The sequence below is a fragment of the Patella vulgata genome, chromosome 6 (genome assembly GCF_932274485.2).
Source record: "Patella vulgata chromosome 6, xgPatVulg1.2, whole genome shotgun sequence".
Classification (NCBI taxonomy): domain Eukaryota; kingdom Metazoa; phylum Mollusca; class Gastropoda; family Patellidae; genus Patella; species Patella vulgata.
Window position 1 is genome coordinate 49115275 of NC_065884.2, and position 26932 is coordinate 49142206.

Here is a 26932-nt window from a genome sequence, read left to right on the forward strand (position 1 = left end):
TTCTCTTTTGGAATGCTTTTTTCTGGGTGTTCAGGTTTGAGGAAGAACGCATGGAAGATTGGTCCTGTCCTCTCCTTCCTTCTATCTCCCCCCTCCTTTCTTTCTCTTTTCTTTTTTCCTTTTTTCTTTATAGGCTTAGGCCCACCTGTCATGGACAGGTGGACAGGTGGGCCCAGTCCGGCACTGGGTGGCTGTTCGGGAGAGGGAGAAGGAGAGAGAGAGAGAGAGAGAGAGAGAGAGAGGGGGGGCGCCATTTCTGGACTAAAATATCAATTGGATAGACCCTACGAGGTTGGACAGGCGACCCTACTCATTGTCATGTACAAGCTTGGAATCTAGACCATGCCTGTTGACTCAATAACACACAGTGGTCTAAGCGCACGAGTTAAACCATTGGGCACCCATCTTCTAGGCGTAGCAACCAAAACTGGATTATTTATCTTATCGTCCTGAACAACCCTGTACTACACTTTCTTATCATCAGCGGTTGAGAAAACATAAAATTACAGCTTCAATGGTATAATATATACTCGTATTAAAATGGGTACAAAATTCTATATTCTTTATTGTCTTTAAATCCGATTCTGCAATAATTTTGAAATTTTTTAATACAGCCTAACAGCAAATAGTTTGATGTATATTATTTCCTTATGTGTCAGCGGCTGAGAAAACATAAAATTACAGCTTCAACGGCATAATATACTCTTAAAAAAAGTAGGGGATATTTAGAAACAATATAAAACTGCGGAAATGCACTCCTGTTTTGATTAGAGGTGACCAGTGTATGTGAATAACAGGCCAATTGACTACATATGAACATAAACAGTTCCTATGGGCGGCTTATCTGACGGCCCCATTTCACTCGCAAAGGTATACACTGTCAAAAGTGAAAATGGACGTTTTGTCTTAATAATGAGTAATTGTTCCACCAATCCTCAGACATTCAGCAATTCGTCGTGGCATGGTCCTAATCAACCGTCAAAGCACGATTTGGGGCAATCTGACCCACTCCTCTTGTAGTGCCACGGCCAATTCTGGCAGTGTTGTCGGTTGACGTTGACATCGACAAACACGTCTCCCGATCATGTCCCAGGCATGCTCTATAGGGGAAAAGTCAGGACTCATGGCTGACCAAAGCATATGGACAATATGGTGACGTTGGAGGTAGTCATTCACGACACGAGCGCGGTGGGCACGGGCATTATCATCTTGAAAGATGAAACGTCAACCTCCACGTTGAACAAAGGGCAGAACTATCGGTGCCAGGATGTGGTCACGGTAGTACACACCAGTGACCCTTCCTTGAACAATATGCAAGTCCGTTTTGCCAGTCATGGTGATTCCTCCTCACACCATAACAGACCGACGCTCATTTGCACCCCTCCAAACGCGAGCACGCCTATCGGTGAAATCCAGAGTAAATCTTGACTCATCTGAGAACATTACACGCGCCCATCGACGATTACCCCAATTTCTACGCTGCCTACACCATTGATGCCTGTTTGTCATGTGATGGCGAGTTAATGGAGGCACAATAAGCGGTCGTCGCGCATGCAAATGAGCTACATGTAGTCGATTTCTAATCGTCTGGGGTGTAACTCGAATTTCTGTTACTTGGTACAAGTTTACAGAAAGCTGATTAGCCGTTTCTCCTCGATTTCGCAGGACCTGTGTACGGATGTATCGATCCTGGGCTTGTGTAGTGGCCCTAGGACGACCTGAACGACGTCTATCATCAGCATTGTGTGTTTGTTGGTACCGGTCCCACAATCTGCTGATCACAGACTGTGACACATTAAGCATGTCGGCTACTGCTCGCTGTGTAGAACCCATTTGAAGCATGCCAATAGCACGTAGACGTTCGTCATGTTGAAGACGTCTCATTGCAAATTAAACGTAACACACCAATGCAAAGATACGTTAAACAGTATATCGTATGCAAGAACCGATAGGAAAGCAAACATGGATAGGATAAACCAACACGCGGTAGTTTTCATCAACCCTTCCTTGAAGTGTCACATTTGACAATGAACCCCTCCCATGTGTATGGATGGCGCTATTGCGTGTCGCACGAGCAGCTCAGTGGTTCTGTTGGGGCGATAAGTTCTTCACCTGTGAACATACTCTCAAAGCATGTCAAGTGTCCATGACTATTTATCATATCACAACCTGCATCGGTATTTACATTTCAATATCCCCTACTTTTTTTTAAAATGAGTACCATAAATCTGAAAAACGTTGATGTCCTAACAAAATTCTATATTCTTTATTGCCTTTAAATCCGATTCTGCAATAATTCTGATTTTGTTTTTGTTTTTACTGAAGTTACATACAATCTCTTTGAAACAGAATCCGTGATAAGCAGTTTCAGCAATTCATTTTTATTTGCTTATAAATAAATTTTTCATTTTTTATAGCTGGGGGATGAATTACAGCGCACTTATTTAACTTGCTAAATATAGATACACTGTTCGAATGTTAATCTGTGAAAGTAATAATTTATGGTCATTTATAGCCGGGAAATTCCCTTTTACACGTTGAACCCGTTGCCTTTTGTTTCAATTGGCTGATAGCAGCGGCCATGAACTATGACGCAGGCTTCGTAAAAGGTGCATAAAGCAACACAAAACTGATATCTTGAGTGACAGATTGCCCCAGAGAAAATAAACTCGACTCTTTGACAACAATAATAACCGTCGAACATCAACCGTTCATATAGTAAAATATGATTGATAACTACTTCGTATGGTGTTCTATTTTAGTACTCTTCGCGTGTAATGTGTTGCTTTTTAAATGTAAAGGGCAGGGCGAGAGAGAGAGAGAGAGAGAGAGAGAGAGAGATGCGGTTTAACGTCCACTCGACACAAACTAGGTCATTTCAGGACTAACATATGGTTCAATTTTATTTCAATAATTCGCTTGCGCGTAGGGGTCTTTAGCAGTGGGGGGAAACCCACGAGGTTGGACAGGCGACCCTACTCCTTGTCACGTACAACCGGGGATTCGAAACCACTCAATCATGACAGGCAGTATGATACAGCACGCACGTGCTGACCATTCGGTCATGGCAGGGTAAAGTGTCTTTAGCAGGAATTAAACCGGGGGACGCGCAGAAAACCCACGAGGTCGGACAGGCGACCCTACTCCTTGTCACGTACAAGCGGGGATTCGAAACCAAGCCACTAGACTCAATGAAAGACCTTCTGATCCAACGCACACGCGTTAACCATTCGACCAACCCAACCCCCAAATTTTGCCCAGACTGTGGCGCTACGGCCTACACTTATATCGAATTCCACTTGCCAAGGGTTCTTTTACGTGCACGCCAATATATATACGGGACCTCGGCTTTCCGTCTCAATCGAACGACTGCTATACGCTGGCCCTTACCAGAACTTCTGTCCTGCACCACTGACAAGGGGGAACCACGCCAGAAAATCCTAATGAATTAAAATTTCTCGGTCAACAACGGGATCGATCGAACACTTGTATTAGTTTTCAACGAATTCCATAATAACCCACAAATGATCTGCCCATTGTTATTAAACGAGGCCAATCCTCTAACGGCAACATTTACTAAATTGGCCGTCAAGGAAGACTAGACGACATTTTCCTTGAAGCCAAGCTGAAAAATCCCGAGCAACGTTCTTGGCCAACATCGGGATCGAACCCGGTACCTGTTGGTTTGTGAGCATACATTTTTGTTTATAAATAATGTCTATATAAAACTGAAGATATAAAACATATAAAATAACGAAGTCTCCCTAATGCTGGTCTTGCACAGTTTCGCAAATTGTGGAGCTTGGCAGTTGGAATTCGATATAAGTGTAGGTCGTAGTGCCACAGTCTGGGCAAAATTTGGGGTTGGGTGGCCGAATGGTTAACGCGTGTGCGTTAGATCAGATTCGAAGGTCTGTCATTGAGTCAAGTGGCGTGGTTTCGAATCTCCGCTTGTACGTGACAAGGAGTAGGGTCACCTGTCCAACCTTGTGGGTTTTCTACGGATCCCCCGGTTTAATTCATCCCACTCCTAAAGACCCCTACGCACAAGAGAATAATGGAAATAAAACTGAACCATGTTTTAGTTCCGAAATGACCTACTTTGTTCCGAGTGGACGTCAACCCCCATTTCTCTCTCTCTCTCTGGACAAAATGTTCCTTATGGCACACCGTATGGCGTATGCCCGTCTTCGTTATCTCACTCATTTCATTTATTTATCTAAATGTTCACATCTTATTGCCATACTATACGTGTTGTAAATATTTATTTTACGAAGTATCACTAGTCTCTCTTGCGTCAATGAAGTCGTGTTAAAATTTCTGTATTGCGAGGTATGTTAATTGTAGATTTAATAGTACGACAATACCAACAAAACAACTTGGGTACACTATAAAAGTCACGCACTGAATCGGTCTGCTATATCACTTCGTTGGAAGAGGACGTTAAATAAAGCTATTTCACACACACTCAGTCTATTTAGGACAAGTTAATTAGAACCTTAAACCGCCCCACCATTTCCTTCCCTTGTCATTTAGTTACTGAATGACTCAATCCATAGCTCTATTTATCGAATCTACTACTTCATAACGAGCTTTCTCAACAAAGCATTAAACTAACACTTCAAATATAATTTTAAATACCTGCTTCAAAATCTGCAGACCTTTTATATTCAAACATCAAGTTTTAAGTCTAAGCTTATGTTATGGCTATGACATTTACATTATTCCACCAAACTAAACTGTATTTCTTTTTTGTACAGTGCTTGAACCGAGGACCCCATCTCTGGCTGTACCCGTCCTAAAATTGTAATGGATGTGCTCGAGAAAATTTTAAAACAGATAAAACAAAGAGAGAGAAAAATGTTTTGTTTTTTTTTGTTATTTCATTAATTCACTAAAGTCCACCCGACACAAACTATGTCATTTCGCGACTAACATGTGGTTCAATTTGATCTCAATAATTCGCTTGCGTGTAGGGGTCTTTAGCAGTGGAAGGAATCCGGGGATCGAGAGAAAATCCATGAGGTTGGACAGGCGACACTGCTATGTGTCACGTACAAACGGAAAACACCCATCTATTGTCCATGTTTAACCGAAACTAATTAATAACATGCCTATTAATGTCAGAAACTTCCAAATAATTTCATAATAACCAATTTCTCCTGTACCAGACATTTAATGGTGCTAATGATTCTGTGCAGTGTTTAATGATGAAAATAACTATAATAATTATTGGCAGTTTTATCCAATTCAAATCAACATGGTTCCCAGGATGTTCAACGGAGAACTTGCGATTGGATCGTAGCTACTTAAACTTGCCTAAAGCCTAGCTCACAATCCGTACGTGCTACTACGGGCAGTCTACGGGGGGAATTTTAGTAAATTTTACGCATCACTTGCGTGTGATCGTCACTGAAGAAGATCGCCTACTGGCCGTAGAGACTTTTGGTCCTGCACAAACCAAATTTTCGCCCGGCTTCTTGCGGCTGCACTGCGAACTACCAAATCCTACGACCCGTGCGTGTCAAAACATGTACAACGGGTTGTGAGTTGGATGTATGTTTTCTTGAGACGTACCACCACGAAAGAAAGTGAATTTAGAATAACTTTACAATAACCATTTTTTTAACAGGAAATTTAATGGAGCTATTTATTTTATAAAATTGACAATATAATGATTATCGCGTTACTATGAATGTTGAAAAAATTGGTGATTAACTCTACCCGTGCAACGTGTGGTAACACATTAGTTAATAAATAGTATGAATTCCTTTTAACAAGGACGGACAGGGGGACAGAGGTTTTTTCCCCGTGACTGTAAATGGTGCCTTTTAGAGCATGTCCTCAGTAGCAAACCTCCAGAGATAGCAAACCTTATGCTTCTCGCTTAAGCGAAAATTTAGCGTGGGCCGATACTTTTTCGACAAGGATTCAGTTGGACGGTTCCTGAAAATACAGGGCGAGTGTAACGTGACCTACGTTCGGAGCTGAACTACCAGAAGAGATGCCGTCGACACAACGCGTTTGTGTGTACGCGTACAAGCAATTCCTAGCAGACTGGTAGGACATTTTGTGATTCCGCGACAGGAGGTTAAGGCCGACCTCTGACTCAGTCGCTCAACCAACGGGCAGCGAGACGTCAGACGCAGAGAATACAACTGTGTTGAAAGGATTCCTCGCCGCATCAAGACCTATTTTCATTCCGTTTGTTTGAAAGCTCAATCAATTAAACCCGCGAAAACACGCCCCAAGAAAAATGCCTCCAGGACAAGAGACACGTGGTTTCACAGTGGTAATGCGAAAGCCTTGTTTTAATATTGCTCAAGATAACTGGCTTTTAAGTTCACATGAAGTATAGTTATACGTGTGACCCCACATCATATTGTTTGCCAATATAACGCATTAATTATGGCGTCTATAACACATGCATTGTTTACTTTGTACGTAGTAATATAAACTGGTCCATGCAGAATTTGGGCCTTTTAGTCATTTTACGCCTCCGGGTAATATTTTATGTATCCATTTACACTAAATGGGAAGTATTGTTTTCATCCAGATATACCCCAAACACCTTTATTATTTAAACCAAAATATTGATTTAAAATTTAATGTTCAGAAGAAAAAAAAAGTTCATATCGAGGACTGATGTCCTCCACATCAGTGCTACCTTTAGCTGATACGGTTAAACATGTAGATCAAGGTTGGCATTCGTTGTTTGATTCACGGTTATGAACGAACTGACCTATTCTGCCGCAGTGCAACCAATACAGCTGTCATAAGCACACATGTTCTTAAATAATTAGCTGACAACATTTGTCATAAACTTAAAGCTATTTCATAAATTCACTTTAAAAAAAAAAAAAAAAAAAAAAAAACATTCTTAACATTTTCCTGGTTTATTTGAACTGATACACCTTTTAACGTGAATTAGTTCATAGTGGCAAGCGAATTATTGAGATCAAATTGAACCACATATGTTAGTCGCGAAATGACATAGTTTGTGTCGGGTGGACTTTAGTGAATTAATGAAATAACAAAAAAAAAAACAAAACATTTTTCTCTCTCTTTGTTTTATCTGTTTTAAATTTTTCTCGAGCACATCCATTACAATTTTAGGACGGGTACAGCCAGAGATGGGGTCCTCGGTTCAAGCACTGTACAAAAAAGAAATACAGTTTAGTTTGGTGGAATAATGTAAATGTCATAGCCATAACATAAGCTTAGACTTAAAACTTGATGTTTGAATATAAAAGGTCTTCAGATTTTGAAGCAGGTATTGAAAATTATATTTGAAGTGTTAGTTTAATGCTTTGTTGAGAAAGCTCGTTATGAAGTAGTAGATTCGATAAATAGAGCTATTTAATTAACTTGTCCTAAATAGACTGAGTGTGTGTGAAATAGCTTAATTTAACGTCCTCTTCCAACGAAGTGATATAGCAGACCGATTCAGTGCGTGACTTTTATAGTGTACCCAAGTTGTTTTGTTGGTATTGTCGTACTATTAAATCTACAATTAACACACCTCGCAATACAGAAATTTTAACACGACTTCATTGACGCAAGAGAGACTAGTGATACTTCGTAAAATAAATATTTACAACACGTATAGTATGGCAATAAGATGTGAACATTTAGATAAATAAATGAAATGAGTGAGATAACGAAGACGGGCATACGCCATACGGTGTGCCATAAGGAACATTTTGTCCAGAGAGAGAGAGAGAAATGGGGGTTGACGTCCACTCGGAACAAAGTAGGTCATTTCGGAACTAAAACATGGTTCAGTTTTATTTCCATTATTCTCTTGTGCGTAGGGGTCTTTAGCAGTGGGATGAATTAAACCGGGGGATCCGTAGAAAACCCACAAGGTTGGACAGGTGACCCTACTCCTTGTCACGTACAAGCGGAGATTCGAAACCACGCCACTTGACTCAATGACAGACCTTCGAATCTGATCTAACGCACACGCGTTAACCATTCGGCCACCCAACCCCAAATTTTGCCCAGACTGTGGCACTACGACCTACACTTATATCGAATTCCAACTGCCAAGCTCCACAATTTGCGAAACTGTGCAAGACCAGCATTAGGGAGACTTCGTTATTTTATATGTTTTATATCTTCAGTTTTATATAGACATTATTTATAAACAAAAATGTATGCTCACAAACCAACAGGTACCGGGTTCGATCCCGATGTTGGCCAAGAACGTTGCTCGGGATTTTTCAGCTTGGCTTCAAGGAAAATGTCGTCTAGTCTTCCTTGACGGCCAATTTAGTAAATGTTGCCGTTAGAGGATTGGCCTCGTTTAATAACAATGGGCAGATCATTTGTGGGTTATTATGGAATTCGTTGAAAACTAATACAAGTGTTCGATCGATCCCGTTGTTGACCGAGAAATTTTAATTCATTAGGATTTTCTGGCGTGGTTCCCCCTTGTCAGTGGTGCAGGACAGAAGTTCTGGTAAGGGCCAGCGTATAGCCAGTCGTTCGATTGAGACGGAAAGCCGAGGTCCCGTATATATATTGGCGTGCACGTAAAAGAACCCTTGGCAGGTGGAATTCGATATAAGTGTAGGCCGTAGCGCCACAGTCTGGGCAAAATTTGGGGGTTGGGTTGGTCGAATGGTTAACGCGTGTGCGTTGGATCAGAAGGTCTTTCATTGAATCAAGTGGCTTGGTTTCGAATCCCCGCTTGTACGTGACAAGGAGTAGGGTCGCCTGTCCGACCTCGTGGGTTTTCTGCGCGTCCCCCGGTTTAATTCCTGCTAAAGACACTTTACCCTGCCATGACCGAATGGTCAGCACGTGCGTGCTGTATCATACTGCCTGTCATTGAGTGGTTTCGAATCCCCGGTTGTACGTGACAAGGAGTAGGGTCGCCTGTCCAACCTCGTGGGTTTCCCCCCACTGCTAAAGACCCCTACGCGCAAGCGAATTATTGAAATAAAATTGAACCATATGTTAGTCCTGAAATGACCTAAGTTGTGTCGAGTCGACGTTAAACCGCATCTCTCTCTCTCTCTCTCTCTCTCTCTCTCTCGCCCTGCCCTTTACATTAGGTACAGCTATGAAAGTTGTCACAGAAAAAAATATAGCTCCTTTCCTAGTGGATATTGATCCTATTAAATTGACCAAGGTATTTATATTAATTCAGATTAATAATCAAATTGATGAAATAGATTTACTGTATTGCATCACATACACTATTGTTGGATCACTTGGAAAAATTCACAATTGAAAAAAAAATGTGTGCAAATATCACTTGCTTTTCTCCCATTACATGTAAAACTGTCTTCAACTGCAAAGTGAAAAAATAAAATTGAACAAAAATCATTAATTGCATATAAAATTTACTTTCTTCCAGATTCAAGAATGTTGTACTAATGCTGTACTGTTAAATGCTAAAGGTGAACCCCGAGGTGGAGGAGCAGCAGCTGCACCCAAAATGTCTGAACCAAAAGTTGTTAAACCCAATAGTGCTAAAGTTACCAAGGTATTATTTGTTACTAATGTTGGAAATAGAATTTCTAATAAAAATCTAAAATTCTGGTTTTATTAGTTGAAATCAAATATGACATCTTTGAATTGGGTTAAGGTATTGAATTGAAAGTGATGCTAAAGCTGGATAGTTTACATTCAAACTAAAAAAATTGAAGTGAGATGGACATTTTAAATTTCAAACTAAGTCAAATAGGTCTAGTAGTTATTTTACGGTAAAATAGATGTACGGAATACAAAATGGCATTACCAAGAGAAAATGTTTGAAATTGCTTTTACAGAACATTTCAGATCCAATATTAATTCCACTATATTATTTATATCTTTCAATGAAGCAGACGAGAAGATACAGGGTTTGTTTTAATACATCTGTGTATTTCTAGAAGCAGTGTGTTCATATTTTCATTTAAAGCTTAATGTTCACATATTGTATTGTGCCAGTGTTATAGATGTGTTATATGTATAAGGCTATTGAATTTAATATTAACTGGGTGGGGTCGAACACAATGTTTTGTAGAACCTCTCCCCTGTTCCCCCATCTACGAATTAATATGTATTTTATTCACACCTCCAGCAATAGAATTGTAAATAATAACAGAGCATTTTTTTCAAAATTTCCATAACCCAACCACCAAATCATTTTATAAAATGACGATCCCATGTACCCAGTTAATTTTAAATTGCCTTTGATATTGTGGTTTATTTGTTAGATATTTTACTGAAGAAAATATAGAATCCAGATAAGAAAAATCCAGCATTCTAGCTGTGTCATCAAAGATCTGGACATTGCAGTTATAAGAGAACAATTGCTGTAACTGATTTGTTAAGAAAGTGCATAAATTTGAATTTTTGACATACAACATTTAGGCTAACAGAAATGACATCATCTCTGCGATCATTCAATTTCCTACCTGACTACTGGAAGTTCTGTATGTTAAATTTTGGATCAAGATTTTTAGTGGAATGAGATAAAGCAAAACTTTCTGTATTTTCTTTGGTAAAATATTGTAAGCATATACATGGTTTTCTTTCACATTTGTTTATTTATTTGTTGTGTTTTCAGCCTCCAGAATCTAAACCACCAGTACGTACTCTTTATGTTCTTTAGTTATTTTTGTAAAATATTATATTGCAATCTGATTAAAACACAGATCCTATTTCGTTTCGTTTTTATAGTTCAAAATTTCATTTAACTTGTCTTTACTACACTTTTATCTGGAAGAGTTGTTATCATAATCATTGACGTATTCAGAATAATGTGAGCTATTAGCCAATGAAACGGTCGGTTACGGCAAGCTTTAGGCGTGATTTGCATGCAACTGTGGGTAATCCACTAGTAACACATCAATGCTGATTGGTTAATCAAATGTCTGACGTCATAGGGTCAAAAGCCGCTCGTATGACCTCTTACGCGACCTATCGCTACAACCGGCCAGATCTTCATGTAGTGTAGGCCATCGAAAGTATAAAAAAAACGAAACGAAATATAGATCTGTATTTTAATCAGATTGATTATATTGTGTATCTCACAAATGAAATCTGTGGATCACTGACAGCAATTTAGTTATTGTGCTTATATGTGTTCACTGCCATACAGTGGAAGTAAAGAAGAAGTTATCGAAAATGCATTATCTGTAAGTTTTATATGTGTAGTTCTATTTTAAAGTAATTGATACAGCAAAGAGTACATACTGTCTACTATCAATTTTGTGCTCTGGTTTTAATGCTTGATACCTTTTACCTTTAACTGGTGCTTTCTTTTTACCTCCCTGTAGATAATATTATTATATATATCTTTTATTAAGAATTGCATGTGAAATTTATCTGTAAACTTTTATCAGAAAGAAGTGGACAGGGGGTTGAATATCCACTCAACAGGACTAAGCACGCGGACTCAAATCACTTTCATTTTCTCTTATCTAGTGACAGTCAATTCATTTTTTGAATTGTCAGATATCCTTCCACATTCACATATAACAACTTTTGGTCTTTGAAGGAATTATTAGTGGGCAGAAATTCGCCAGTGTATATGTTATCACTTGTCACTCCAGTCAGTTATATAGAAGGATAACTTGTGTTTTCCTTTTGCGTTCGTCACTTCCGTTTTTTTTAATCATCATAACGCATCTATCGTAGAAATGATCTCTGTATTGTCATTTAAATCCCCCATGTCATTTCATTTCAAATGTTTCAATTATTGAAGATGGAGGAAATAAGCTTTATCTTAGTTCTAGAATTAACAACTATCATAGAATTTAGAAATACATGAGTAAGTGCTAGTGGACGTGTGTATAAATAAAGGTTATATCTACTATGTGTTACTTACAGCACTAGGTTTAGAAGCCGGTTTAGAGCCGGTGTCAGACTAGTGAAAATACAAAACAACATTACATAAGTGCATTATAACATAAAATAGGTGACCCATTAGCATTTGATAAATCTACATGATGTATCAATAAGTATAATTCCTGTCTAACTTTGACTGCTTATAGTCTACTGGCTAATCCTATAGTTTGTTTCACCTCCTTTTTCCTACTTCCTGTTTAAATAAATACATTTTAGTCGGTTTAGAATGAATTTTGTTCCAGGTTAATTTTGCTGTAAATTTTACACAGTAAATCAAACCATTGTTAACCAATCGTTATTTGGCACATAAAATGCTGTTCTGTTCAGTCCAACAGAGCTGGTATTGGAAGTTAAAAAAAGGGGGGGGTACATGAGTTGCTAATGATGGTTTCAGATAGGCTTGTTAATTAGATGTGCCAACATCTATAAGGATTCAAGAATAATAATTTAAAAATAACTGTATGGCAGTGAACACATATAAGCACAATAACTAAATTGCTGTCAGTGATCCACAGATTTCATTTGTGAGATACACAATATAATCAATCTGATTAAAATACAGATCTATATTTCGTTTCGTTTTTTTTTATACTTTCGATGGCCTACACTACATGAAGATCTGGCCGGTTGTAGCGATAGGTCGCGTAAGAGGTCATACGAGCGGCTTTTGACCCTATGACGTCAGACATTTGATTAACCAATCAGCATTGATGTGTTACTAGTGGATTACCCACAGTTGCATGCAAATCACGCCTAAAGCTTGCCGTAACCGACCGTTTCATTGGCTAATAGCTCACATTATTCTGAATACGTCAATGATTATGATAACAACTCTTCCAGATAAAAGTGTAGTAAAGACAAGTTAAATGAAATTTTGAACTATAAAAACGAAACGAAATAGGATCTGTGTTTTAATCAGATTGCAATAGAATATTTTACAAAAATAACTAAAGAACATAAAGAGTACGTACTGGTGGTTTAGATTCTGGAGGCTGAAAACACAACAAATAAATAAACAAATGTGAAAGAAAACCATGTATATGCTTACAATATTTTACCAAAGAAAATACAGAAAGTTTTGCTTTATCTCATTCCACTAAAAATCTTGATCCAAAATTTAACATACAGAACTTCCAGTAGTCAGGTAGGAAATTGAATGATCGCAGAGATGATGTCATTTCTGTTAGCCTAAATGTTGTATGTCAAAAATTCAAATTTATGTACTTTCTTAACAAATCAGTTACAGCAATTGTTCTCTTATAACTACAATGTCCAGATCTTTGATGACACAGCTAGAATGCTGGATTTTTCTTATCTGGATTCTATATTTTTTACAGTAAAATATCTAACAAATAAACCACAATATCAAAGGCAATTTAAAATTAACTGGGTACATGGGATCGTCATTTTATAAAATGATTTGGTGGTTGGGTTATGGAAATTTTGAAAAAAAAATGCTCTGTTATTATTTACAATTCTATTGCTGGAGGGTGAATAAAATACATATTAATTCGTAGATGGGGGAATAGGGGAGAGGTTCTACAAAACATTGTGTTCGACCCCACCCAGTTAATATTAAATTCAGTAGCCTTATACATATAACACATCTATAACACTGGCACCATACAATATGTGAACATTAAGCTTTAAATGAAAATATGAACACACTGCTTCTAGAAATACACAGATGTATTAAAACAAACCCCGTATCTTCTCGTCTGCTTCATTGAAAGATATAATAATATAGTGGAATTAATATTGGATCTGAAATGTTCTGTAAAAGCAATTTCAAACATTTTCTCTTGGCAATGTCATTTTGTATTCCGTACATCTATTTTACCGTAAAATAACTACTAGACCTAATTTGACTTAGTTTGAAATTTAAAATGTCCATCCCACTTCAATTTTTTTAGTTTGAATGTAAACTATCCAGCTTTAGCATCACTTTCAATTCAATACCTTAACCCAATTCAAAGATGTCATATTTGATTTCAACTAATAAAACCAGAATTTTAGATTTTTATTAGAAATTCTATTTCCAACATTAGTAACAAATAATACCTTGGTAACTTTAGCACTATTGGGTTTAACAACTTTTGGTTCAGACATTTTGGGTGCAGCTGCTGCTCCTCCACCTCGGGGTTCACCTTTAGCATTTAACAGTACAGCATTAGTACAACATTCTTGAATCTGGAAGAAAGTAAATTTTATATGCAATTAATGATTTTTGTTCAATTTTATTTTTTCACTTTGCAGTTGAAGACAGTTTTACATGTAATGGGAGAAAAGCAAGTGATATTTGCACACATTTTTTTTTCAATTGTGAATTTTTCCAAGTGATCCAACAATAGTGTATGTGATGCAATACAGTAAATCTATTTCATCAATTTGATTATTAATCTGAATTAATATAAATACCTTGGTCAATTTAATAGGATCAATATCCACTAGGAAAGGAGCTATATTTTTTTCTGTGACAACTTTCATAGCTGTACCTAATGCTTGAAATGATGCTTCTCTCACTTCCCCTGTAGTATCATTTACAGTCTGGAAATACAATTACTTATTATTTCCTATCTTTACAAAATTCAATAACAATAGAAAGGCATATACAGAAATGAATTAGGGTTTAACATCCTACTTTTATGCACCGACTGGGCTAATGAAGATGGGCATACACCATGCAGTATGCTATAAGGGATGGAAATATTGCCCAGACAGTGGAGCTGTTGCTTACTCTTATACCGAATTTCAATTGTCAAGGGGTTTTGGTTTTTTTTACGTTAACACCAATGTGTACATGGGACCTCGGTTTTTTTTTGTATACAATCGAACAATAAATTTTGAATGTGTGTAAACGAACGGTAAACAAAATTGTACATAGGTTTTACTGTCTAAAATAATTTCAAAATAAATTCCCCCACATCATTAATTTTCCTGTCCGTCCCAGCAATTACATAGAGCACATGCAACATTAACTTACAAACTCTGTGAAACAACATGAACTAACTAAATGTCAAACCCCATAAACAGCTTCCAACAAATTTTCTATATTTCAGCAAAGTCTAAAAGTTTATTAAATAATAGAAAGATAGTTATTTTACCTTTAGTAAACTGGTGCAAAATATTTTTAACATCTTTTTGGGTAGACTAGATTGAGTACATCTACAGAAACAACGACCTAGTAATAATGCTGTCTCAGCTCGAATTTGTGGATTTTTATTTTCTAATGCAGCCACAGCATGTTCAGTCATCACCTCTAAATTAGTCTGGAATTAATCAAATTAATAAACTTAAAAATGAAGTTTAACATACTACTTTTCTGCTGCGACTGGGCTACAACTAATGAAGACGGGCATACACCATACAGTATTTTTGAGGAAATTTTGCCTGGAAAGCTGCACTACAGCCTACTTTTATATAGAAATCCAAGTACCAAGGGTTCTTTTACGTGCAGGACGATGTGTACACGTGATGGTTTTTTTGTTCAATCTGAACAACTATATGTTGTCACTGTGCTGCATCACCGACAAGGGGGAACCATGCCAGAACATCCCGATGAACTTCTAGGCCAACACAGGATATAATTATTTGAATTCTGATAGCCACACTATGCTAAAGTGTTCTATAGATATAAGATAAATACTTACGGTAAGATACACAGCATCACTAGCTTCTCTTAAAGCTGCTACTACTGTTGGTTTCTTCTCTTTAAATTTATCTATTATAGTTGACATACTCTATATTTAATAAATATTTCATTCTTTTAAAATATATGATCTACATTATAAACATTGTATTTTAAACTTTAAAGAACAGCTAATAGCAGCAATTTAATTTTCAGCTATATTCTCAATATCTTACTGAGCAATACAAAGTAAAATCATCATTTTTGAGAAATAATGTCTAATGCAAATCTCCATCAATTAGTTCGTTAGTTACTGAATAAAATTGAAAGTAATAAAATAGTGATTGTCATTAGAATACATTTTATGTCATTTGAAAAGCATATAACCAAATCAAGGCAGTCCTTCATCCACTAATAGACTGTGACCCCTGCAAAAAATCATTTACTCGTCGACTGTGACCCCCAAAAACTTTAAAATTTAATTTATTCTCACATTAGCTGCATATGGTGCAAACTTTTTTCGAAGACCTTTAGCAATACCAGCTAGGCATTTTCCTGCAAGGGCTACCAACATAACATTGGTATCTTTAGCAATAACCTGAAACATAAAACAATGTTGTTAAATTTGAATATAGTGTTGTCCTTTGTGATTAGTATATTTTCCTCAACGATATCAAAGTGTTTCAACGGTACGTAGTTTCAGTTTGTTTGACTGGGCAACAAATATAAATAGGTGTTAAATATATTTCACCAAAAACAACGAAATTAAAATTATAATATAAAGTATGATAGCTGTTATATAATGATAAATTATTGAATAAATTGTCTTGTGACCATCGAGTATTGGTATCCATCCGATAGTCCTACTCAAATGTCCCCATTTATTCACTATAGTCACTAACACTGTAACCCGGGTATCATTTAATCTTGTGTATTTAGCACTAATTTCTTTCACATTCATTTAATATCAAATCTTTGTTTAAAAATTTGCAAAAATCATTTAAAATCATCCAAAATCATCTAATTTGTACTTGTGTCCAATTTAAAGCTGACTGATTAATTTTGATATTGAGTGTCCAATTTATAAGTGACAAAATTTGTTACTGTAAGTCAAAACACGCAAAATTGACATTTTTCAACCTATAATTATGAAATTAATAAAAAGATCAGGTACATAAAATTATATCAAACCAAACAATAAGATATCGGCTTTCAAAATCAGTTAAAATATTACAAAAGATTAAATAGGGACTATTTGAGATTAAGTTAAATAAAGGTTACAAATTAAAAAAAACAACAAACCAGCGGCTGCCAGGCAGGATACGCCCACATTTTCGAGAGATGGATAGAGAACAAGCTAAAAACACGATTTTTCGTACAATCAGGGGCCACAATTCAGGAAGTTACGGTCCAATATTCGCGAATATCGAAAGGAACTGAGATCTTTGGGTTATAAACTTACATTTCAAGTTTCAACAAAATCGGATAAAAATTGTGACCTCTATAGGGTCCACAACCTTGATATACCATATTTTTACGCTATTTGAGAACGAACGGCGGCCATTTTGTCTGTCAATTTTGGGCCGATTTTCACGAAATTCGAACTCGGCCATCCTTAGGGTGTAACGGTGATATAATAAAACGTTTTTTTAAATCGGATAAAAATTATGACCTCTATAGGGTCCACAAGCTAAAAACGTGATTTTTTGTACAATCAGGGGCCATAATTCAGGAAGTTACGGTCTGATATGCGCGAATATCGAAATGAACAGAGATCTTTGGGTTATCAACTTACATTTCAAGTTTCAACAAAATCGGATAAAAATTGTGACCTCTATAGTGTCCACAAGCTAAAAATGTGATTTTTCGTACAAACAGGGGCCATAATCCATGAAGTTTCGATCCGATACATGCCAATATCGAAAGCAGCCGAGATATTTTGGAGATAAACCTATATTTCAAGTTTCGTCAAAATCGGATAAGAATTGTGACCTGTAGAGTGTCCACAAACAATTGTGGACGGACGGACAGGGGCGACGGCATAATACGTCCACATGAAAATGTGGGCGTATAAAAACACTTTCTTCCAACGCGAGCAATGGAGTTGTGACACCTATTTGAATGGACCTTTTATTACCTTTAGAACACATTTGAGTAATGGAGCAAAATCTCCATTTTCGATCTTAGGATTATCAGCAAGCCTCTGTAAAGCTTCTAAAGCTTCTTTTCTTTCTTGCCATTTCTTGGCTTCCTACAATAAAAAAACAACAAAAAAACAGATATTAACACTTATGGCATATTTTATTATAAAGTGTACCAGTGGGTATTAAACAAACGTAACAGTTTTTTTTTTTTTTTAGAAAAAGGAAAGAACTATTAAATATTTTTTCTTATCTTCAAAATCAGCACATAAAAAAAACCATATAAAATACTTAACAGCAGGTTTATTGATGCATTTTTTGATTAAAATAAATTACAAATATTTTAAGATAGACATTTTTCCCATCATTTCCAAGATTTTAGAATATTTTGAAATAACATTTATTTTAATTTGTTTTTGCATAATTATAATGGTTAGTGTGTCTTCTTTAAAACAGACATAAAAATATACTGATGAGAAAAAAACGATCTGAAAATTGATTTGTTCAAACCTCAGTTAAAAATTGACTGGTTTGTCCATCCACTACATATATTTGTCTTGTCTTGTCACAATTGTGGACGGACGGACAGACAGGGGCGACGGCATAATACGTCCACATGAAAATGAGGACGTATAAATACTAAATAGTATATATCCTTCAATAACATTAGCACATGCTTTTAAAATAATGTTTTGTACGATTTTAAAGTTAAAGCTTGCTCCATTGCGTATAAAAACAATAATTCCAGTTATTTATAAAATGTCCATGTCTGTCCTTATGTAACATTAACAAAATTTGCATTTTCAGTAAATGTCTGAATTTTAGGATATCAAAATATATGATTTTATATTAATCGTACATTCTTATTAATATGCTTTATTTTTCATATAAAACTGTCAGTGACTAATTACATTAACACTATATAGAAATTTTCTTCAAATTGTAGAGCTAATGTTACAAATTTGCCAATGCACTTAAGAGCGTGTCCGCGAGAAAACCATGCAGAAGGTGCTAAGGCTTCAATCACAGATTTTGACCAAATTTGGTTTATAAGTTGGGATAGTCCCAAAACACATAAATGTGCAATATCAGATAAATCTTTCAAATCCTGCCTGAGAAAACTGAAAAAATATTTTTCATATGGTGAAATTACCAAAATCTGTCTTTTCTCAAATACCAACTTTGGCAAGTCCTTACACCTTTACTATACGTAGCAGAGAGACCAAACTCACACAGTTTGTAGATGACTCACTGCTGTTACCACAAAATTAACTTCAGACGATTCTGGCGAACGAGATCTACATATAGGGACTATATGTATCAAAGCCTGTCTAAATTCCCCATTTTTCGTCACCCAAAGTTTGACGCCCTATAGCTACTTCTTTCCTGGGGTGGGTTTAAAAAATTTATGCTCACGTGAACAAGCAACCTCACAACATTTGATACAAAAAATAAAAATGACCGGAATCGACTTGACAAAAACTAGGTAAAGGAAACAATAACCCATGAAATTAACCTTTAATTTCCCTATTTTGGAGATATTTAACCGTAGCAGATAAAAAAAACCTAACAATTTATTTTCCTTTTCATTCATATGGTGTTTACTACCAGCCCTAAAATACATTAGTATCTGTTTTATAAAAATGTCTTGAAAAAAAAAATACTTTCAAAGGCCTCTAATCGTTCATGGCTCATCTGGCGCCAACGGGAATTGGCTTCTGCAGTTGTCCAGTTGTGCTCAATTGCCGATTGATAGTTCATAATTTCGATTGTCAAGTACCATTGCACGATAAGAAACAAATTTCTGCCATATTATCGGTAAACGTAGATATGGCGGGTATTGTATAACCTGTAAGACATTTCACTTATATTGGCGACTCAAAGTGTATCGATAGATGGTTCAATTGGAAAATAATTGGAAAATAATGATCGCGACGCAAACAGATAAAACATCCCCCTTTCTTCGCCAACAAATCCCTTCTGGCTTGAATATAAGTAATATTCTTACAGGAGTTGAATGCATGTCGTCTATGACAGTAAGTACAAGTTGGTAGGGATTGATTGATTATAAATAGGGCTGCAGACGTAGAATAGTTATTATTCGGAGGTTTGCGCAGGTTTGTGAACTGGCGACGTCTCTCCTTTGCTGACAATTCATGTTTGATGAGTCCAATCAAATGATCCAGATTCCAATCCTCTTCAGATATTTCCCGGCTAATAATTAGTAGCAATTCACGTGCCAATGTGTGGGTAATTATGTTTGACAACACCAAGTGTCCTCAGGCTCCTAACATTGGCTTCAATAGTGTCAAACAATTGACGAATATCTCTCAGATTGTTCATATCTGTAACCGGGTGCAATTCATCAAAATGTTCATATGGCGATTTACAATCTGCGGGCGGTTACCATATCGTCTCTGCAAAATAAAAATTGCTTCAGAATGATTAAGAGAAGTCAAAGGAAATCCGGATACGGCTAAATTTAAGTAGTTAAACTTATCGATATCTGAAAGATTTTAAATATGATGGATGGCTGTAGTAAATGAATCCCAGAATGTCTGTCACTTGGGTGGATCTTCTCGAAACTTCTTTGAGTCTAGTTTGGATAAAATTATGTGGATTGACTGATTAAAGTATGAGACTGATGCAGGTGTGAGGTTGACTGGTGTCAAGTTTACGGCTACAGGGTTAGCACTAAAAGATGGTGGGTTTACAGTTGATTGGGCTGTGGAATTTTGGGTTGTATCTTGCTTGTCAACTGGATCATGGGTGGATGAAGTAGATTGGTTACTTGAATTAGTTGACATTGGATCGATTCCAATAACTGGATGTGTAACAAGGTTGGCCTGGTCTTGCTGACTGTCTGGTAATGGGTGTTGGGCTAGGCAACTTCAATAATTCGAGCATAGTCTGTAGTCTAATTGACATTAATTCAACATTTTCCTTTAGTCCCACTGACTGTTCTATCTCATGCTCTATTTCTGCCTAATCTTTAAAATTCAAAACTTGATCTCCGAAATTCATATATGTCTGTAATTTACCATGACTTGTTTGGTTTGGGATAAATTAATGACATGTTCGCAAATCTCATCTTGCTTGAATCGGGAAATCGGGATACTCAACAGCCGATCTGCTCTCGACAAGGAATTATTGACAGATAAACGATAACCCGAACGTTGCTTTAAAATCCTTCTTTGTGTGTGTGTGGGGGGGGGGGGGGGCGTGATGTTTGGTTTGTTTGTCGAATCCATTTGTGACTCGACTGTGTGTGAAAATTGAACATTTAGTTATCGGTTTGTTCAGCAAAGTCAAAAATAGAAGAAACTTACCAAGTTTTGTGGATTTCTTTGGATTTTTCCGTGAGTTACATTAGAATCGGTTCGTTTCGTCGGACCATGTAGGATATTTACCTTATATTGGATAAAATAGCACGTGGATTTTATGACTTTATTTAATGGCTGACACTTTTACAACTACTCATCTATCGGATCTTTTCTAATTATATAGAATTTTAGTAGTGACATTCGCGACTATAACTTTGGGACAAGACCGATTTTGAAAGACTAGAGAGCAACAGTACCGGCAGCAACCGGAGATTGATTTTCAAAGACTAGAGAGCAACAGTACTGGCAGCAACCGGAGACGACAGAAAACGAAAAATAAACAATACAATAATATTTAATTCACCGACATAATCCACTCAACATCTAAGCCATTCGGTGGCCAAGAGAGTTTTTTATGGGCTTGTTATGGGAATGAAAGACTAAATATTAGTTTATATAACATGAATTCAGAAAAAAAGACCTGCAATAGGTAGATTTAGCGCTTACTTAATGTCGCTTTAATTGAGTTTCATAAACTCGTTACACATGGAAACTGCAAAGACTGAATATCCTGTTAATTATTTATCTCCACACTATAATCCATCTTAAAAAGAGACATTATATACATGTAATATAACATTTTTAAAAACAAAAAAAACAGCTTTTGAGATATCCCAAGGTCTAAAACAATATTTTACCACATAAAAAAAATAAATATGCAACCATATGATAAAGAATTGTTTTGTTTTAAAAATGACATGACAGTCAACACTAGCTGCGTTTGATTTACTAGTTGTTGTCACCCGTTTTATTTATTTGTATGTCAGTATTTTATTTTTCCTGAGTTAAGTGAACCTAAATAATAATATGTCTTGGTCTACACATTCTTAAGGAATCAGGTTAAAGAGTGCATATCCTTGCTTTTGAGTATTAATGATAGCAGAAAAGATTGATAGACAGAATTATGCGTGACAATAAGGTCAGAATAAAAATAAACCCAACAAATTTTAAAGTACCGGTATGTAAGATTCTTATTTATTGCAATACTAAGAATAAAATATATCATTAAACCTTCAAATACTATAATAATGCAGAAATATGTATTTATTATTGTTCACACTCTTGTATGCTATATCGGGTAAGCCCCCCCCCCCTCCCCAAAAATAATTTTTTTTAAAAAACAAAAAAAAACAAAAAAAAAAAACAACAAAAAACAAACAAAGACCCCCCCCATCCCCCCCCATCCCCCCCCCCCCCAAAAAAAAAAAAACCCAAAACAAAACAAAAAAACAAACGTTGAAGACTATGAGGTTCTGGCCGACCGAGACCATATCCAGAGTTGTAAATATTCCTACATTACAGACAATGGTCGCTCTTTGGAAACCCTTTTTACAAACTTGCTGGTTGTTGGTCTGTAAACATAAATACGAACCGTATCCGTCCGAAGGTCATCGTAACACATGGTTGACATTGATTTTAGAACTAGTACTGTCGACTATACTGATGGTGGGCTATATTCTCTTGTGATGCTATATTCACTAAAAGACGAAGTGTCATAATTAAAGATACATTATGGGAGATAAGATAAAGAGATGGCAGTTCTCGCTATAATAGTTAAAAACTAGATAGTGTAAAGGTAATTTGCTGAAAATTTCAGTCAAATTGATCCACTACGAGCCGAGATGGAAGCGGGTGAAATTTTTGCATAGTCTCGGTCATCATTACTAAAATCATTAATATAAACAGCAGTCTCGATTATCCACTTTTTCTGATTTAATTATCAACGGCCGTTAGCGGCATATATGAATCTAATCCGGCCTACATCGAAGGCTAACCTTGACATCGAGAGTTTATTATAGTCTGGATAAGTTAATTAATGTCTAATTGATAATTTAGAGAACATTTCAGGCCTAAAGAAAGACTTGTAATAAGCAGATTTTGCTCTTGCATAATGCATGTTTAATCCAGCGGTATAGATTTCACGAAACTTGAAATATAAGTCTAGCCACCAAAGATCTCGGTTCCTTTTATGGATTATGGCCCCTGAATGTATTCGCGCATATCGGATCTTAATTTTCTGGATTATGGCCCCTAATTGTATACGAAAAATCGCGTTTTTAGCTTGTGGTCCCTATCCAAATGACACTTTTTATCCGATTTAAAAAAAACAACGTTCGATCGTATGGTATATCAATGTTCTATCTAGATTGTTTATGTTTATTAGGTAGTTTACTTTATATAGCGTTTCACATAGTACAAAAAGTTAAAGCCATTTATAATGTCTAGTATTGCAGCTGCTAGAGAATCTTACACACATTTGACATTCATTTTGTTTCCAGGTGTTGTGGTGTTGTAGTCCAAAATATAAATTTCTTGGATTATGAAAAGTGACGCCGAAAGAGTATAACAATCCTCTAAATGTCCGAGGGCAACCCACTGCGAATGACTATTTAATGGGAACTGGCTACACCTCAAAACTTTATTCAAGGGAATCGTCATGAAACATCTGACTTGTATGCCATCCACAATGCAATTCAACCATTGGCATATTGAAGCACACACCCTGAAACAAACAAAATTAGCGAGTCTTTCAATGGTGGTCTGACAGAAGTGCTGAGCTGACGATTCTGTCAGAAACACCAATCAGACTGAACTAAGAGCATGGGACCCCCCCCCCCCCCAAACCCCCCCCCCCAAAAAAAAAACACCACCTATCCACCAACAAAATCAGAAGTCTTGATATGCCTGTAACGTCTCTATTCAGACCATTAGTCCAAGGTTATTATAACCGTGCAAATTATAGTATTTATATGTTATAATTGATATTTCAGATAACATTCAAGAAATCTTAAAAGTGAAAGTCTTTAAGTTGAATTCCCTATCGATTTAAACTCCCAAGACAAGAATTATTATTGGTTTTGGTACTAGTCCTGTAATTGTATTTATATCATTATTATTACTCTTGTAATATCTGAAGGACCATCCCGTCGGCATGATAATTTCTTAATTCAAGACGGTACGATTTGTACTTTGGATTTAGCATGGTTGGAAATAAATAAATAAATACCATGGTTGGGGGCTAAAATTTCTACTTTTAGCAAATGACTGGGTTCTTTTTGAGCGAGATGTTATTCATTACAATTATATATAAGAAAAATTAAATATTATAGCCCACTCCTATGAATCGATGAAATAATACTATGGAATGTGGCATGCATTGTTTTTTTTCAATGGCAACTATTGTTCAATGTTAATGTCGCTGACAGTCATTTACAAAGGCAGCGCTGGATGGTTTTGACCACATCTTTAAGCAACGACCGCGAGTCTTACAACTTCTACCCGTTGCTATAGATTGGTCTAACATTCCCGAACTTATAAGAACGTTATCCCCTGTCCAATCAGAGGTCATGTCAGAAACACATTCAAATCAAACATGGCGACCTCCACTGAAACCTTGGCATTGAACAAACTCGGAACTTTGCAACTCGACTATCACGGGTATACATTTTAGCTGGAAAGCGGGATATTTTCTGTCTAGGAATCTGAGAGGTCCCCAGCTGGGTCAGTAGCCAATCTAAATTAATGACGAAATATGCAGAATATTACGTGAAGGGCTTTATAAGATGTACGGAGTTAAAACCGTCAATTCAATTCATCATATAATATTTGTAAATCCTGAACGGAATTGAACCATTGTTGGACTGATATTTTCTTCAGAGATTCGTCTTTCACGATATTGTAGTTTGCAAGTAAGTTGCGACAGTGATTCATCATAAGGTCTGTCATTGAACCAACTGGTGTGGTTTGTTTCGATTCCCCGGTTGTACGTGACAAGGAGTAAGGTCGCTGTACCACCTAGTTTGTGTCGAGTGGACGTTAAACCCCATATCTCTCTCCCTCTCTCTCTCTCTCTTGCGACAGTGATTCATATGATAACACGTTTGACAACAAGTTAAAGGTTATATCATACAGACATATTACATCTTTCAGAATTCTTTTTATTGCTTTTTTTTAATGGAACGCGTTCGTGGTCTTTAATGGATTATTTAAGGCTGCTTAGTTCTTATTGAAATGACACAGTGGTGGATCCCTGTGAAGCCCCCCCCCCCCTTAACCGTAAATAACAGTAAAGGGCATAAATATCTGTCTGTGAAACGCGTAAATCTGAGCCTTTTTGTTGGTTGATGAAGTTGAATGATATATTCGGGCCCATGTATTCATTAAATCTTCATTAAAAAACCCCGATTATTCCAAATTTTCTCGGAGGGAAAACGACGTTTTAGCATTCCTAACAAATTGTTGATTTCAAATCATGTCTATATTATTTATTGTTGTTTTTTAGTGGCGATATACTATGCTGTAACAGACGATATATCAACTGTAGCACCATAGGTCTTTTGTCTGACGCCACATCCTACACTACGACCCATGCATCTTTTCTTACTACATATTTCTGTAGCCTTGTGATCGTCTAGAATTTGTCTCTAGCTGTCTTTTTTACTTCTGATTCACGTTGTGTATTTACTTCTTACAGTTCTCTTACTGTTTTCATAAGACGTTTGTCTTACCAGGAATAACAATAAACAGTTCGCTTCTACATTTTATATAGCATAGCCGAATACATATATTTATACAAGCATAATATATAACAATACTAGCTAAAACCATTTCTCCACCCTAGCCAGCCTCGCGGCTGTCTAAGAACTCAGATGGAAGCTCTCTGGAATCTAATGGAAGTCTGACTTACAGGGTTCCACGGTTTCTTTTAAAGGTATATGAATAGCATGCACAATAAAGCGTGATCATGGCCCTGAACTTGTGTAATTAACAAAATGATTGGTTACTTTAAGTCAAATGATGCAATTAGAATAATTCCACTCCCGTGTAATTCTGGTGGTAAATTATTGACACGTTTAGGCTAAATTGATCTTTTTTATATAACAATATGTCAATTACAGACTAAGTTGATTTAGTACAATTCTACATATGTGAGAATCTACCAACTTGCCAAAGATATTAATTAATGAAATATACTGCCTTCATTAATTTCAAGAGCAAAAATTCTAGCAATATTATTACACAACCTCGCGTACGGTCCAGTTGACGAAGAGTTGTGGAACGCGACTTTGAGAAGCTGTGATTTGGAACTCGAATATCCATACCAAGAATCGAATACAACAACACTAGAAATGCCAAGAAAGCATAGGAAAAATACAGTCAGTGCATTACCTACCAGGTATACCTTTGATAAACTAGTGTTGCCATAAAAATGATAGTTCATATAAACCAAAATCATATAGTAAAGCAAAAATGAATTAAAAAAAAATACTATATATGGTTTGTGCGTAGATCACAAAGAAGATCTTTAAAATTATATCTGGAGTAGAAGTTGTTTATGGTGCAAAGTGACCTACATATATATATATATATATTCACGATCCGGGTGACTGAATGGTTTACAATCTGTCATTGAGTCAAGTGGCGTGATTTCAATCAGAAGTTTGTACTAGACAAGGAGTAAGGTCGCTCGTGGGGTTTCCCCGGGTCCCCCAGCACTCCCCTTCCACTGCTAAAGACTACTACGCGGAAGCAAATTATTGAAAAAAGATTATGCCATGTTAGTCCCGGAATGACATAGTTTGTATCGAGTGAACTGTGTATCCCCTCTATCTCTCTCCGAAATGACCTAGTGTGAACACGTTAGTCTTGCTCTCTCTCCCTCTCTTGTAAGTAGAACGTAACAAATATACCAATAAAATATAAACACACCCGGAAATGTTAAACAGGTTAAAACCGGGAACTATATTTTTATGCACACGATCGCATAAAAAAATGAGCATAACAAAACAAAAAGAAACCATTAATTATCCAATTTTCACACTAAATTTTCGGTATTAATACCAACAATCTACAAAATTTAACCACAATTTATCAAGAAACTGTACGTACCAGTAGGCTGTTTGCTGCAGAGAGGTAAGCAAGGATTTATGGTT

At 36.5% G+C, this 26932-nt stretch overlaps 2 long non-coding RNA genes across 2 annotated transcripts; one reads left to right on the forward strand and one right to left on the reverse strand.

Moving 5' to 3' along the window:
- Positions 1–9061: 9061 nt before the first annotated feature.
- Positions 9062–10585, forward strand: LOC130013267 (uncharacterized). The gene is made up of 3 exons (XR_008788661.1): positions 9062–9139; positions 9368–9496; positions 10565–10585. It is a non-coding gene; the product is annotated as an uncharacterized LOC130013267 (long non-coding RNA).
- Positions 10586–11843: 1258 nt separating this feature from the next.
- Positions 11844–17689, reverse strand: LOC126824806 (uncharacterized). Its single transcript, XR_007681635.2, has 8 exons — positions 17613–17689; positions 15969–16073; positions 15498–15587; positions 14952–15116; positions 14266–14394; positions 13909–14037; positions 12819–12839; positions 11844–11866 (listed from the first exon to the last, which is right to left on the reverse strand). It is a non-coding gene; the product is annotated as an uncharacterized LOC126824806 (long non-coding RNA).
- Between the last annotated feature and the right edge of the window lie 9243 nt (positions 17690–26932).